Source organism: Xiphias gladius, chromosome 9 (assembly GCF_016859285.1).
Source record: "Xiphias gladius isolate SHS-SW01 ecotype Sanya breed wild chromosome 9, ASM1685928v1, whole genome shotgun sequence".
NCBI classification, from domain to species: domain Eukaryota; kingdom Metazoa; phylum Chordata; class Actinopteri; order Istiophoriformes; family Xiphiidae; genus Xiphias; species Xiphias gladius.
Genome location: NC_053408.1, coordinates 20,672,149 through 20,689,074, shown reverse-complemented (window position 1 = coordinate 20,689,074; position 16,926 = coordinate 20,672,149). Strand labels below are relative to the sequence as shown.

General features: G+C 38.9%; 1 protein-coding gene across 1 annotated transcript in view; it reads left to right on the top strand.

Moving 5' to 3' along the window:
• The window catches only part of ca10a (carbonic anhydrase Xa), a 251,524-nt gene that overhangs the window by 217,241 nt on the left and 17,357 nt on the right, over window positions 1-16,926 (top strand). The window lies entirely within an intron of this gene.

Sequence of the window (16,926 nt, the reverse complement as noted above, 5' to 3'; positions counted from 1 at the left end):
TCACTCACGCCACTGCATCTCACCACTGCCATTATATGAATAACCAATTTGTGTGGCAACAAAATAATTGCAGTCTTGACAGGCAAATTTATTATAATTAATGATAATCATTTATCCTCCCTCAGAGTCTCAGAGCTGATATTCAAATCATAATAAAACGAGTGTTTGCTGCATCTTTCGGAGTGGAGAGAGCTGTTACCCAAGCCTGAAAGGACACACGCATGCACACTCTCACATACATTGCCATATGTCAAGGCTCCCTCTAGGGATTCATGCTATATTTCACCCCTGCCTTCAGTCACTAATTTGCCCTTTGTGGGTTAACACTGTGTTGGAGTTGTTCAGAGGCAAGTAGAGAAACTCTGAAGAGATTTGCCACTTATATTTGAAATGTGATGTCACACTGCTGCAACATTGCACCCAACATCCCCAAGGCAGGCAACTGGTGGGAAAAAGGTTGTGTTGGTGGCAAGTAATTTCCTTTGGGGGTTGAGGGTGAACATGCCTTTAAAATACTAACCATGGGTATGTTTTTAATTATAGAATGTAAACTCCCCCCAGGTTGCTAAAATCCCAAATTCCCGGAAAAAATATAGAAGCCATGACATCAGTGTCCTCAGTGGCATCTATACCCTTTGAGCAGCAGGAAGCACTTGGTAGAATTTATTTTGCCCTGGGAGCTGTCCATATACAAGCTTTTCTGCCCATCTAATTGGTGGAGCTTTTTTTCGTCTGGACACAGGTGGACAGAAAGCAATGCAGACACTACTCGGGGCTGAAAAAGCTTATTTACAGGTGACAAAATGCTTTCTAAATACTCCAGTTTATACAAGGTAAAATTAAACATCAACCAACACCAAATATCCAGAGACAGAGTTCCTTTGAAGTCCTGGAGGCTGTGGCTCAGGAGGTAAAGTGGGGCATCCACTAACTGGCAGGTCAGTGGTTTGATCCCTGGCTTCTCCAGTCTGCATGTTGAAGTATCCATGGGCAAGATACTGAAATATATTTCCTATTTTATAATATTTCGTATTTTGAAAATATTTGAAACTAGCCATTATGACAATGAGCATGAAAAAGGCCATGTCCTTTTCATTGAAAAGGATGTCAAATCATTGCATAATTCAAATTCAAATGCAAAAATCCAGTTTACAGTTTTATTTTAAAATTTAGGTTACACATTGCGATTGACGAGACTCACAATTAGTCCCTTATAGTAATCAGCTAAGATAGAAAGTAAACTACGCAAAATAACTTTAAAATTATATGTCGATCATTTTTCTGTCAGTTATTTTTTATCAGTGGTGTTTTCATTTTAATTTTCATTTAGACAGTAATTATACATTTTCAAACATTAAAATGAAAATTGGATTTTTAATTTTAATTTCCTCTTAATATCATGTGTACAAATATAAAATGAAAAATGAAATGAATTTCATCAGTTTGATTAAATTATTTCATTCTAATACTGTCACCAACTAACTGACATGAACTGATTTTAGTGATTTTGGTGACCAAAGCTGTATTTATTTTGTCTTATTAATTTTATCAATGTTTTGTAGTTTATCTAAGGTCTTTACAATGGCAGCACAGACTAGTGCCACACTTTTTCGGCACTGGGGGGTTGCAGCGCCCCTGCAGTGTAGTTGCGGTAAGAACGCAGTGTCTTCCGACTCTGCCACAGACACATAAAATCCAACATGCCGTTCTTTTCTGCCGCTAGGTGTCGCAAAGTTGCTCCCTCATCACTACCCTATGTGGATGCAGAGAGGAGACCCAAAGCAGCTTGTGAATTGTCTCACTGCATTTAATAACATAATAAATAACAAATAATCATAATCTGTTGTTCAGGGTTTCAGACATTTAGACAACTATTTATTAAACATGGTTAACACAGTAGCACAAGGCACGGAAATATTATACACGATGTATGCTAACAGTAAGAAGACAATTTCTCTGCGAGCATTAATTTTGAATGTGATATATCATACAGCAGCCGTCATAAACTTTGTCAGGCGATGTCTCAGTCATTAAATGGCCTACACCTGTAGATTTTATCAGGAACTGGCTTGAATTTTACTTCTGGTTAACAATAGTACACTGAGACCAAGTCTATTTCTGTCAGGGTTCCTACACATTTTCAATGTCAAAATTCCACACTTCTCCAGACTCAAATTTTCCAGACTTCTCAGGAGATTTTTCTGACCATATCTGACATGAGTACAAATAACTATCTTTTTATTATGTAAATAAATGGTTTTAAAATCCAGTTGTTAGCATGTATGTTACATTCAGACTATGTATGCTATTACAGTGCATTCAGAAAGTATTTAGTATTTCAATTTTGTTCACATTTTGTTGCCTTATGCTAAAATCGTTTAAAATCATTTTTTCCATACCCCATAATGCAAAAGTGAAAACAGAATTTTAGAAATTTTTGCAAATTTATTAAAAGGGAAAAACTGAAATATCACATTGACATAAGTATTCAGACCCTTTGTTATCATACTTGAAATTTAGCACAGGTGCCTCCCATTTCTCTTGATCATCTTTGAGATGTTTCTACGCCTTGATTGGAATCCATTTATAGTAAATTCAATAGACTGTTCGTGATCTGGAAAGGCACACACCTGTCTATATAAGGTCTCAATGCTGACAAAGCATAACAGAGCAAAACCAAGCCACGAAGTCGAAGGATCTGCCTGCAGAGCTAAGAGACAGGATTGTGTCGAGGCACAGACCTGGGGACGGCTAAAAAAAAGTTCTGCTACATTGAAGGTTCCCAACAGCACAGTGGCCTCCATGATTCTTAAATGGAAGATATTTGGAAGAACAGGACTCCTCCTAGAGCTGGCAAGCCGGTCAAACTGAACAAGGAGGGACTTGGTAAGAGAGGTAACCAGGAACCTGATGGTCCTGAGATCCTTTGTGGAAATGGGAGAAACTTCCAGAAGGACAACCATTACTGCAGCACTCCACTGATCTGGGCTTTATGGCAGAGTGGCCAGATGGAACCCTCCATAGTCACTCGGAGTTTGCAGAAAAGCACCTAAAGGATTCTCAGACTGTGAAGAACAAGATTGTCTGGTCTGATGAAACCAAGATTGAACTGTTTGGCTTCAATTCTAAATGTCATGTGTGGAGGAAACCAGGCACCGATTATCAACTTCACAAATACCATCCCAAGGGTGAAACATGGTGGTGGCGGCATCATGCTGTGTGTGGGGGGGGGGTTTCAGCAGCAGGGACTGGGAGACTGGTCAGGGTTGAGGGAAAGCTGAATGGAGCAAAGTACAGAGATATCCTCAATTAAAACCTGGTCCAGAGAGCTTGGGACCTCAGACTGGGCCGAAAGTTCACCTTCCACCAGGAAAGGACCCTAAGCACACAGCCAAGACAATGCAGGAGTGGCTTAAAGACAACTCTGGGAATGTCCTTGAGTTGCCGAGTCAGAGCCCTGACTTGAACCCAATCAAACATCTCTGAAGAGACCTGAAAATGGCTGTCCACTGACAGTCCCCATCCAACCTGACATAGCTTGAGAGGAATCCAGGTGTGCAAAGCTTGTCACATCATAACCAAGAAGACTCGAAGCTATAATTGCTGCCAAAGGTGCTTCAACTAAGTACTGAGTAAAGGGTCTGAATTTTTATGTCTATGTGATATTTTTTTCTTTTTATATAAATTTGCAAAGATTTCTAAAATTCTGTTTTTACTTTGTCATAATGGGGCTTTAAGTGGGCTATTAAACGATTTTAGCATAAGGCTGCAACATAACAAAATGTGGAAAAAGTGAAGGAGTCTGAGAACGTTCTGAATGCACCGTATGGTACCAAATAACTGCCAGACGATTTTAGCAAGGCACTGTAGTTCATTCAGATCAATTAACACCAAACCCAGACAAGTTCAATGCACAGCATTTTCTTCGAGCTGCGATGCTAAAACAGTGCTATGTTATTCAGTTTTTGTCATGTAAATAACTGTATACATACAACCCATACAGTAATGGGTTCACAAAGGATGTTCATGTACAATTCACCAGGTAACTAGAACAGAGAACTTAACACCATTGACTTTGTTCTGCAAAACGCACATTCCTATGCTCTGGGCTTACTTCTTTCCTTGCTTTCGACAACATCAGGCTCGCTCTGGTCTGCGCTCTCTCACACACTGGTAACTGTTTTGGCTTCGCTCTCTGCCTGCTCCAAATGCCATGAAAAACCCACTGCTTTGTGTGATCAATTTGTTTTTGGAAATTCTGAATTTTATGTTTTAGAAAACAGAATATAGGCAGTAGAAACACAAACATTTTTCCATACTCGTTTTTCTTTTTTCCATACTTATCAAGACCTTGAAATTAATAAAATCAAATTCCATACTTTTCCATACTGTGTAGGAACCATGTTCTATGTATTTCTTATCCACCCTCATATCTGACAACAGAAACATGTAAATGAGAGAAACCGCATCATCGGTTTGGCTGCATTAAAACACAGTGTGGCTGACCATTGAGAGGGAGAGAATGGAAGTTAATGGTTGTCTGGTGCAGTAGCTTGGGAAGGACATTTTCACATTTGAGCTGCAATTAAATCACCAGGCTATTTTTTTATTGTTCAGCAGACTGAAACCAGAAACAGAAAAATATGCGAATGAGAACAAATATCGTGAATTTGGCTGCATTAAAACTCAGTATGCAGTAGATGACCAGGCAGGACGCAGGAGGTAAGAACAGACATTTCATGGGCTGACACTCATGAGAGTACCGAGCTGTCTCTGCGCTGTCTCCAGACTTTTTGGGGAGAACAGCCCAGGAATCTTTAAAGTTTTTTTCTCATCCTGAATTTATATTTCATTTCAGTTTTCCCTTGTGAGGTTTAATGTAAAAAGAAAAAAAATGTCTCAGAACCACGTGTTTCACAAAGTCACTTTGCTTGTACCTTAGTGATTTGACCAACAAGAGCATACTAAGTATTTTTAGGAAATGCACAGCAACAATTGAATAATGCATAAAATGTATATAAACTATCTAATTAAAAACTTCTGACTAATAGATTAATATAAATCAGCATCAAGCATAACAGTTAATGTGGTTAAAGAAGGAGCAGGAATCATCTACATGTATCTATAAATATAAGTGATTTAGTATCTGTTGACCACAGCTGCTGTATACTGTATGAAAAGCTTCTCCTTCAGATCATTAAATCCCCGCCACTGTCTGAAGGCAGCAGGACACATATGTAGATAAATGTGCAACCTCTGCTTTGAGAAGTTTAGCGCCAGAGCCCAGTGCCATTACCGACGACCGCCCACCCTGTTTAACTTTGTTAAATCCTGTAAATGATACCAGGCTGCGGCACCTCTACATACATCACGCGGGTTGGCTATAACTCGGTGTCCTGCGCATTTACGCGGGAGATGTCAGACTACCGAGGCTCATTAATAAAGTGGATGACCTCCAAGCATGATGTTCTGGTGCTGCCTATGAGGCCTAAATATCTTCATTTTGGTGTGATTTCTGAGAAATGCAACAGCACTGTAATATATCAGACAACGCAGTCTAACACAGTAGAATAGTAAAATAGGTCCAAAGTGCACTGACAATTTTTTTTTCCACCAAAATATCTGACTTTACAGTAGCCTACAATATCCACTTACAGAGATGAGAGGATTATTAAACTTCTGCATGGTTACATTTAGGCACTGGCAGCTCTTGGTTAAGATAAGAGCAAGATTGTGGTCTGGTTTGATATAGAAAAAGTCAGTTTAAGTGAGTCGAAGCGGATCGTGATTGTAAACATTATAATAATCATAATAATCAAAACCACCATCATTCCCTAACCTAAACCCAAGTACTTTTGTTGGCTTAAAAAAAACACCACGGCACAGAGGACTCAGGATGTGAACCCCTGGCTCTGGTGCCACACTGCCCAGACAATCCGCCGCTATTAATAAATGTACCGCGCCATTCATTCAAAAATCGCGTTGCCTCTGAACACAATCCAGCCACCAGTTACATTTGTCATCACTAAATAGTTGGCAAAACAGTTTAGTACTATATACATGTGGTTTCTAGGAGACAGGGTTGTTGTTTCACAGGAAACTCTGAAAGACTGCAGGAACGAGAGGCAGCTGCTAACCCCTCCCCTCATAGTGCAAGCAGCATGGTTTATTTTTCAAAGACTGGTGATGCAAGAGCATAAAACCATGATAAACCACAATCACAGGGTTCTTCCACTGCTTCAGTTTTTTTTTAAAGTATGGGCTACTTGATGGTGCTGATACGGTTATACGTTGTGTTGTTATACTTATGAAAGGCACAATGACCTTTTTTGTTTGTTTGTTTTGTTTTGTTCTGTCTGAAGAACCTCTCCCCAACTTCTAAAACTAAATCTACATACTTGGTTGACGACATGTGGTCCTCACTGTTTTCTAATAGCAGTCCATATATAAGGATATGGAGTGTCTTGTTTTTTCAGCAGAATAACTGGCAGCTCTGCTCAAATAGACCGATAGTTGTAGCTAGGATAGAGCTGCCAAACCGTAGGGAAAACAAGGCCAGGAAAGGTTGCTAACAGATGTGTGTTTTTTTTAACAGCCCATTCCTTTTGCCATGTTCTACTTACAACTGTTTCTGAGTGAAATGGCAACTAGAAAACATCCTCCTCATCCTCTGCCACCTCCCCCGATAGCCCACCCAGCCTTTCTCTTAGCCAAAGCCATGACTTCAAGGTCCAATAAGATGTTTCATTATCGAAAATGCAGAAAATTCTCTCACTCTCTCTCCCTTTCTCTGAGTCCCTCTCGTCCCCATCTACAAATGAGTGGTGGCTGTGCATGTCCTTGAAACATGAACAAAGAGAGAAATATTAAAACTTTTTAAAGCAAAGCATCCTTCTGAAATGGCAGCCTGTGGGAGGATTGGGGGGGGTGTTCGGGTGGGAACAGTGGCATGTGTGTCTGTGAGTGTGTGTGTGTGTGTGTGTGGGTGTATTAACACTCCAAAGCTTTCATCTTTAAATCACCACTTTATATCTCCTAACTCATCGTGCCTTTTTCTCTGCCCAGTCCTAATGAGGCGAAACGTCACTTCTGAGGTCACAGTTAAGGTTCGGGTTAGGGTGTCCGCAATGAATTGAAGTCAGTGTAATGTCCTAAAAAGGATAGCTGGGTAAACTTAACCACATAACACATAAAATACATCTCATATGGTACAAATTAAAAATACTCACAGACATACACGTACGTACATACAGTACATATCACATAAAACCTCAGATAAAAAAGTATTATCACCGTAGTCAAATTAAAATAGCATAGACTTTGTTGGGATTACCCAAAGCATTAATGATGTTATTGACTGATGAACATACAGTATACGCCTATATAAAATTCTCACACAATATCATCCTAACAGCAATATGAGGTCTCTATACTGGGGTAGGAAGGGGCAAATGGTAAACCCTGAACTGACAGGACTTCACAGCAGTTGAGTTGTGATTTGAAGATCTCCATACAAATGTGTTCCTCTGAGAATATAATTTACACTGATCAACCACCAGATTATATATATATATATATATATATATATATATATATATATATATATATATATATATATATATATAATATATGTAGTAAGTAAGTTGTTGGGCCACCATGTGCACCTTGGCATTGATTCTACAAGTCTCTAGAAGGGATGAACACCATTCTTCCAAAAGATATTCCCTCATTTGGTGTTTTGATGATAGTGGTGGAGAGCGCTGTCTAACATGTCCGTCCAAAATCTCACATGGGTGTTCAATTGGGTTGAGATCTGGTGACTGTGAAGGCCTTATCATATGATTCACATCATTTTCATAATCATCAAACCATTCGGTGACCCCTCGTGCCCTATGGATGAGGTGCATTGTTGTCCTGGAAGAGAAAACTCCCATCAGGATAGAATTGTTTCATCATTTAAAAAAAAAGGTGATCACTCAGAACAACTTTGTAGTGAAGTGAAGTGAAGTGACCCTTCCCTCTAAGGGGACAAGAGGACCCAAACCATGCCAGCAAAATGCTCCCCACAGCATAACAGAGCAACAGGATCTGTATGGGTCAAGCATTCAGGCCTGTATCGTTCTCTTAGTGTAAGCCACACATGCACTCGCCCACTTGTTGAGAATATGGTGAAGGATGACTCATCACTGGACTGTTCTTGCTGACAGTCTGATCACATCCTGCATTGACATTCTCGGTCACCCGAGGAAGGAAGCTCTTCTGTTTTTCCTTACATATCGCACTAATGCACGAGCATTCCGGCACTATTTAGTGAAGATCTGAATGCAGAAGTCTCTTTAGTCACTGTTCCTATTGAAACATTAGATAGTAGAGCAGTCCAGTAATGTGAAATAATAGCACTGAAGCAATTGCCATACGTGCCCCAACCATGAACCCTCTCTCAAAGTCACTTAGATCTTTTCCTCTTGCGATCTCGATACAAAATCAGAATCAACTGGCCCTGCTCAGTATTTTTATACATACAAAAAAATAAAATAAAAACCAGTAACTGGTTTTGGCTGATCGGTGCATATCAATACGTATCCCTATTATCCATCAAAGGGTGGTTCACTGACTTACAGGGTGCTTTTTAATTGTTACATAGTTTTTTTCAACTCCTGCCACCAAAGCAGCACAGGAGCAGTTACTGTTACTACTACTGCTACGCCAAGGATAATTCCGATTCATTACAACTTGCATCTTATTTTTGTAGTATAATCACTTGTGGCAACACTGTACTCACCAAAGTAATTGCTTAGATTTTGGAACAAGGATACAAAGTGTCAATAAAGACTAGCAGTCAGATGATCATACAGTTTAATGTGATTCTCTATTTTTTGGTAAAACTAAACATGAACACACACACATGAAATGTCAGAAATAATCCTTCATTGTACAGGAAAAACTTTAATGAGTCAGAGTTTACCTTCATTCTCTCTGCCAAGTAAGTGTCAATGAGTTTCAATCATCAAAATTCTTTTTAATTATGCATTACACTGCAATGTTGTTATTATTACAGATAGAAATGATAGCCAGTGGGTGATCTTTTAGCCTAGAAATGAAGAGCACCAACCATGAACTGTAACGTCCCCAGTTTGAGTCAGGGCAGGGATCTTTGTTGCATGTCATTACCCATCTCTCTTCCTCTCCTGTTTTCCTGGCATTATTCTGCTGTCGCCTATCACTAGAAAAGTAATACCCAGGTTTTTAAATACCAGGACAATCCTTTAAAGGTGCCCCGTGGAGTTTTGTTGTAAACATGCAGAGTTATTTTTAAATCCATTGTTTCTCACCAAAACTCACTGTATGTATCCTCGATCCATAACAAACATGTTGCATGCATTTCCTCCATCAAAAACATTTGCAAAAGTGATTTTAAAAATGTTTTCAACTGTGCATTGTTTGTTTGTTTTTAGTATTTGGTAGCTTTCTCCTCTTCTTCCCTCCCCTGGCTCAGTGCTACATTTCTTGGCGCAGTACTATCACCAAGAGTCAATGAGTGGAACAGCATGAAACCCTTAACAGGAATATGTATCACATCATCCGCATGCTCATGCCATGCCCCTGCATGTGCATGTGTGTACAAGATACAAACAAAATGGGGTCCCATTGTTCCATACTGCTACAAAAGTCTGAGACCACTCTCCCATTAACTTGAATGGACCCCACTGTAAAATGCAAAACAACTTATGTGACATTTATTAAGGTTCCATGGTGATTGCCATAATTTATTCACAAATCTTTATATAAATTTGTAAATGTGTGTATCATGAGACATGAATTTGTTCTTAGTATTGACCTATTTATCATTATCATCATATCATTACAATACTCTTCTTGCCATTAAATCTGATGTCAAAATCAGCACAGTAGCAGAATATACTCAGGTGCTGCTGAAAACCAGCTTGATAGAGAGAAAATATAACCAAATCATCGGCATACATATATAATATTAATCCTGAGATTGCCAAAAACACTGCTTGTGTGTTTTTACAAATACAGCCTCTGTCTGCAAGTCAGCTCTCCTGACTGAATATACAGTAGTGTGTTTGTGTGAGAGAGAAACTGATGTTGTACTGTGTATTGGCTGGCTGGCTGCTACCATACAAAACATTCCAGTACCTGGGGGTTAAATTATGCTGACTGTTTGTGTGGTGTGTTCAGCTCTGCTCCTCTGGAGCTGCTTCACAGTCTAATCTGAAAATGAAACACCTTGGTCTTTTAATAAGTGCTAAAATTTTCCTAATAATATTCCTCCACCAGGTTGGCTATGGTTTTAGAAACTCAGAGAACACTCAACCATCCTCTTATTCTCCAATTAGAAAAAAAAAAACTGAAAAAAAAAGAAAAAAAAGTCAGATCAAAACTACCTTTTATAAGTTATTCTCCTTTATACTGTCTTTGAAGTTGAGCTTGAAGATTTAGATATAAGTGTGATTATGTCAATATTACATTTCTTTAAATCTGACAAAATTCCACAAAACACATAATGCATCATGGGAAGTCAGATGTGGCAATACAAGACGCCCAGGTTAAAGTACCATTCTGCTGAATGATTTAGTAGTTAGAGAACGATTGGCAGTATAGCGAAGTGTACCCAAAGTGTTTAGATTGATTTCCTTCCTTCCAGGCAGCCACTGCTTAGTGTTCATTTCAGCCCGCTGTACAGACTGGAAACGTAGGTGATCCATCACAGGGAAGAATTCATCTCTTTTATTTCTTTGTCAAAGTTATGTTGAAGTAAGGTCATATAGGGACTATACTGAAAACACTCGTTGTTGCTATATTCAAGGACACTCTGACATAATGCAACAAACAGCCACATTTCCATGTTTGTTTTATTGTTGCCTTCTAATGATGATTTTCTATAATAATGTAGCTTATCATTGCTTTTCACCAAATAACAATCAGATCTCGCACTGCAAAGAATGTTCATCCTAACAAGTCAATTAGTCCCATATTTCGGCCTTAAGATTTGAACATTGCGATTTTTCTTGATTTAAGAAGATTCAGATATAAGATACTTGAACCAGCATCCCTGGTTCAAGTCTGGCTGGTAACCTGAACCATATTTCATGTATGCATCTTCCTTGTCATCTATGTTTTGTCAGCATAAGGAGCCCCTCAGAAAGGCTTTTAAGATGCACCGGAGACGGCAACTGCAATGTAACACCACGATAAAATAAACTGTCAATTTCAAGTCTCTGCTTCAGCTCTGCGAAAAGCAAATTTTAGTGAAATGGCTAAAAACCGTTGTTTGTCTGGAGGGAAGGAAGTAATCACACAAGAGTCTACAGCCACGCCAGCAGCTCTGTGAGGTTATTCTTAGGCACAGTGGTGCTTTGAGCTAAATGCTATTTCACAGGACAGGTGAAAAAACTTGATCTATGGGTGGCACTAGATGAACATTCAGGGAATCATCAAAGTCTTTAGGATTCACCCTTTGGTGACCGTAAAATTTCACTTTAATCGAACCAACGTTTGTTGACATAATTCTGTCTGTAACAATGTAGTGCAACGTCTGACTAACTGACCGACCAACACGGTCATCCTTAGATCCCCACTGCCAGCATGAACATAACCAAATCTATGATTTGGGAAATGGTTGGCAATGATTTAATGTGTACATTGTATTTTTGTCGCTAATTGGTTTAAATATTCAACACATTTAGTATAGGGTCTTTGTATCTACAAGCAAAATAGCCAAACGGCATCATATCAATCATATCAGTATTGGACTGGCCACTGTCTAATATCTAATAGCACTTTTAAAATCAACCCTGTACAAAGATGTACGAATGGTTAAAGCTGTTAGAGTGGATGACAGTCTGAGTTGTTTCTATGACAGGTGACTTAGCTAGATTATAAAAAAACAAAAACCCTTATAAAAAAAACACAGACAGTGAAACCTTTTCAGTTTTCTGTAGTTCTGTTGAAATTCACTACCTCGAAATCTGGGAACTGTTATCTTTTAAGTAGATATGATCGTTCAACAACAGTATACCATGAGTGAGAAAAAAAAATCAATACCTTAACCCATTATAATAGTGTCATACTATAGTGAACTATAGACTTTCTATTCTTTCATTTTCACTCTTCACAAACACTCAGTCAGACTCTGCAGTCTGGAAAATGACTGAAAAGCAAACAACACTGAGTGGATGTTCCCTTCATGACCTTTTATACCTATTATCACCCATTATTTACATCACCTGATGAAACAATATGATGATGGACAAAAAACTTAACATGGTGTGTTCAAATAATAATAAATACTAATAAATTCAACAGAGTTAGCTTCTACGAACTGAAGGGGACACCACGCATTGCTAAAGAGAGGATCAGGCTATATTTAATACAAATCTTGTTAAGTATTTCAGAAGGATTTGCCATAGGCAGCTGTTCCAAAAATTTTAAACCCCCATCAATCACATACACACACCTCATATGTTCTCGCTCAAACACAGCCACACACACGGAAAATTACACTGAGCTACTATCGCTGCGGCAGATTATCGGTCACAGAGCTTTTGATGAAGAAAGCTTGTTCTGTTTTATTTTCTCGCCCCTTAATTATCATTAATCACTGTTAAATGGCACATTTCGCCCACATCTGCAGATCAAAATCACATTAGAACATCACTGCATGGCTTGTTCTGGAAAAAATAAACATGCAGAAATACATAGCACAAAGTAAGAAAGCTAACTAAATTTGGGATTATGATCAATTGCCACTGCAATATGACATGTATTTAAACAGATGATGGATACCAAGGTGATGATTTCGAGTGCTTATGCAGCGTTCTATCATGCCAGTAAAACACCTGAATAAAAACCAGGTAGCTAGGTAGCTCCATGTGCATAATCAAAGTATGATCGGTGTGCTAGCAGGCCTTCTCCGTTTGTTAGTTTTATGAATCTACACTCCAGTTAATCTAAAGGAGGAAGGACAGATGGCTGGTAGTTGAGATTGAGAGAGTAATTTCCAGCCCGGGGCTTTTAAGCCCCCTCTCACTGTTAACGTTGAACACCTCTCTTCTGTTATCGACTTGCTGTCCTCATATTTCCCTGCCCCACAGGCCAGGCCAGCCATTGTGCCATAAAGAGGCTGTCATGACCCCCCAACACACACAAATACACACTCATGCACAAACACACTCCTGGGATTACTGGCCAGCCAAGCAGTAGTGACCCTTCACACCCAGTTCAGTCTTGTCAATGTAGCTTCCACTCAATGTAGCTTCGCATCCAGGTTTAACTGACCAAAGCTTGAAAACTTGTGGCAGTGGAGGCTTTTCCACCAAGACAAGAATTCAATTCGAATGGAAAGCACAGAACACTTCAGAAAATGGACACATTTAAATATGCCCAACGTGATCACAGCGTGGCATCGGTGTAAAGATATATGTGCTAGGGTTGGGTTCCAGTAGCAGGTTTGATTCTCGTTCTTATTTTATCTGTTATCTCTAACTGCTTTTTTTAAACAAAGACCAATGTAAAAAACATTCAGGCGGAAAGCTTCTCATTTTCAGCTGGTGTTGACCATTGCTTTTGGCAGTTTGAATGATAAATATCATATTAACTGTGTCTAATTTGAGTTAGTATATTTTAAATGTACACCAATCAGCTAAAATATTAAAACCAGTAACTGGTTTTAATATTATAGCTGACTAGTGTAAAATCAGGGGATTACTAATTCATTTATCCTCTGGGACCATCAATGTCTGAACAGAATTTCATGGCAATCCATTTTATAGTTTGAGCCAAAGTAGTGCACTAACCAACCCACAGACCGATATTGTATTCCTAAAATCACACTGCTACAATAGCTAAAAATGTTTCAGCACAGAAGTTCATTCTTGACTGTTTGGAACAGTATATGTAACGAAATCATCAAATATCAAAGGTCCACTTACTAGCTTTTCAGGGCTTTCAACCCCACGTCACAATCCTCTTCAGCTAATGGAGCTTAAACTAAATGTGATAAAAGTGCTTCATTTTGGTCCAGTGTTAAGAGACCAAAACCAGTCGTAGAATCAAATGGGAATGGGTCAAAATCATTGGCTTAGAGTCACCAAAGACAGGGGTTTACCATCCTCCCTCCACATACTACTGTTATCACATGATCAACTTTCTCAGCAAAGAAAAAGCTGAATAAAGGTCTCGACTCACTCTTTGTGTTTTGGTTATTTCTAACTTCAGTTACTTACAAATATTGAAAGATGAAACCTGAATTGATTTGATAAGGGAATTGGGTTTGTTGAGTTTCGGTCCTGGATGCCTATTAGATGAAGTGCTCTTGAACGCCAACCCTAATTTGTACTAACAGAAAAATCTACCACACCATATTACGTGTTCTGTCTGTATGAGTGTCATCATCACAATCTGTTCAGTAGCATCAGGAACAGAATCTTATGGCTGAATCTTAATAGACTGTACCTGCTAGATGTGTAGAGGCATTACTGTATTCAGTAGTTAGCGTGAGTCTGTTTGAACAGAGGGACACTGTGATACATGATGTAGTGCTGTGGGCTCCCAGGCTAGGCCAACATGCAGTAGCTCTTCTCTTCTGCCCGTTTTTCAACTGTTTCTGTATCTAATTACAACCTCTATTTTCTCCCTCTTTTGCTCTGCGTCTCCTTCTTTTTGTTCCCCATTTGGCAGACGTTCTCACTTTATTATGGCCCACGCTGGCCTTTTATTGCCCACCAGCAGCAAACTTTGTGCAATTTGTCATTGAAATAGTGTGGATGAGTTCTTTTGGCTGCCTCTGCCGCTCTCACCTAAAAATTTAATCAGATCAGCGTAGGGCCCTAATCACTTCCTCTCTCGCCTTGATTGCATTTATAGACGTTCTGTCGCTCTGAGCTCCCCCAATCGAGCATTTCATAATTACTCTCCTCTTACATTTGTTTATTTATATCCTCCAGTACAGTATGTGCCAAGCCCTTTGCAAATGAGCGAGGATGTGAAGTTTATGGAGGTGGGGAGAGAAAGACTGAGAGCCTTTGGGAAAGATCTGAAAATCATCACTGCCCCTTTGTGCTCATAATAAGTGCTTTACCACCTTTATATTCATAGCAGCTCATTGTGTATATTAAGATTAAAATATAGAAGTACTACAGCTTAAAGGCAAGAAATTAGGAGCTTTAGGTTATAGTATGGCTGTGAGTTTTTCCAATTTAAGTCAAGAGGAGTGGTAAGTTTACAATTTTTGTAACAACTATTTAAAAGTTGGGACTCAGCAAGAGCACTGCAATTATACTGAATTAACAGTTTAGACAGGGAAATCTGCTTTCCTTTTCCCATCTTTTTCACTCTTGTCGATCCAATAGCCTGCAGATCCAATAGCAATAAGGAAACAGTGGTTATTGTTCAGACTCTCTTAATCTGACAATGCATGAAGTTATGCACACATCGTAAATGGGTGTTTAGATTAAAAATGGCCTTGCATTAAAAAAAAAAAAAAAACAGGGGCTACATTGGCAGAGGCATGAAACACAGATACAATCCAAGAAGTCTGGTTTTAGTAATAGATTATTAGTAATAGAGGTTTATACTATGAGACAAAATTTCAGAACTCTGGAACGTTAACATGGTGACAATTATTGTTTCTTTTATCACAGCATTCAGTTACAGAGTAATCTACCAGAAATGTGAACTTGCACACATTAGATTGGCCAACGCAATGCCCTGCTGGATGACATCTTTAGTCTCGTTGCAAAGGTTGAGTCAAGTTCACTGTGTTTGTCACCACCCCCCCCCCACAGTTTTTTTTTTTATAATTTTCCCCAAATTGACAGTCCCAGCAGCAGTGATGTGATGTGTGTGTGGTGTGAAAGTATATTTGAATTTTTTTTCTTTCTTCTTTTTTCTTTCATTCTACAAATATTTGATTTGAATGCCTAAGAAAAGAAGAAACAAAAGTGTACACTGTTATCCCTATTTGTATGATTTATCGGGTCTCCCCCTCTCTATGACAAAAAATATTCTGCCTTTGAGTGTGGCCATCTGAAATAGGTATCAACACTTTAGACGTGGTCCAGCCAGTCTGTAAGTATTTGGACAGTTACACGTTTTTTTGTTCTTCAGGCTCTGAGCTTCAGCACATTGAATTTGAAACAAAAATAATGGATACTACATTAAAGTGTGAAGTCTCAGCTTTAATTTGAGTAGGTTTACATCAATACTGAAAGATCTGTGTGGGAGACATAACCCTTTTAACACATAGTGTCCAAATTCAAAGGGTTCAAAAGTAATTAGACACCTGGTTACTAATGTTTCTTTGGTAGCTGTGTGTTGTTTCAGTGTTAGTTAATTCACAAAAGAGCACCCAAGTGTCTTGACAGAAAGCAGAGGTAGGTGGTTTGCCAAAATCAGCATTTGGGTACATTCTAAAAAAAGCAGGGAGGCAGAGGAAAACTAGAAAATGGCAAAAATGAGCGAGTAGAGTGAGGAGCACAAATGTTGTGGAGAACTGGAAAATCATTTGCATGGTGAGGAAAACAACATTTTGACTGCACAGCAAAGCAAGAATTTTCTCCAGGATGTAGTCGTATACGTTTCCTTATCAACAATCAAGAGAAGACTTTGTGAGAATAAGCTCAGAAAATTCACCACAAGATGCGAACCCCTAGCAAACCTCATAAAAACAGAAAGGCCGGGCTGAAGTTCACAAAAACACACAAAGAGAAACAATTGGTGTTCTGATGAAACAAAAATCATCCTCTGTCAAAATTTCCATCACCTGCTGATGTCTGTGGGTCAAAGACTTCAGGCAGTCATTGACAGTCATTGACTGCAAAGGATTTTCCACTTTCCAGGATTTTGAAGCCCTAAATGTTTGGCACTAATATTTTACACACAATTTTTTTCTATATTGATGTT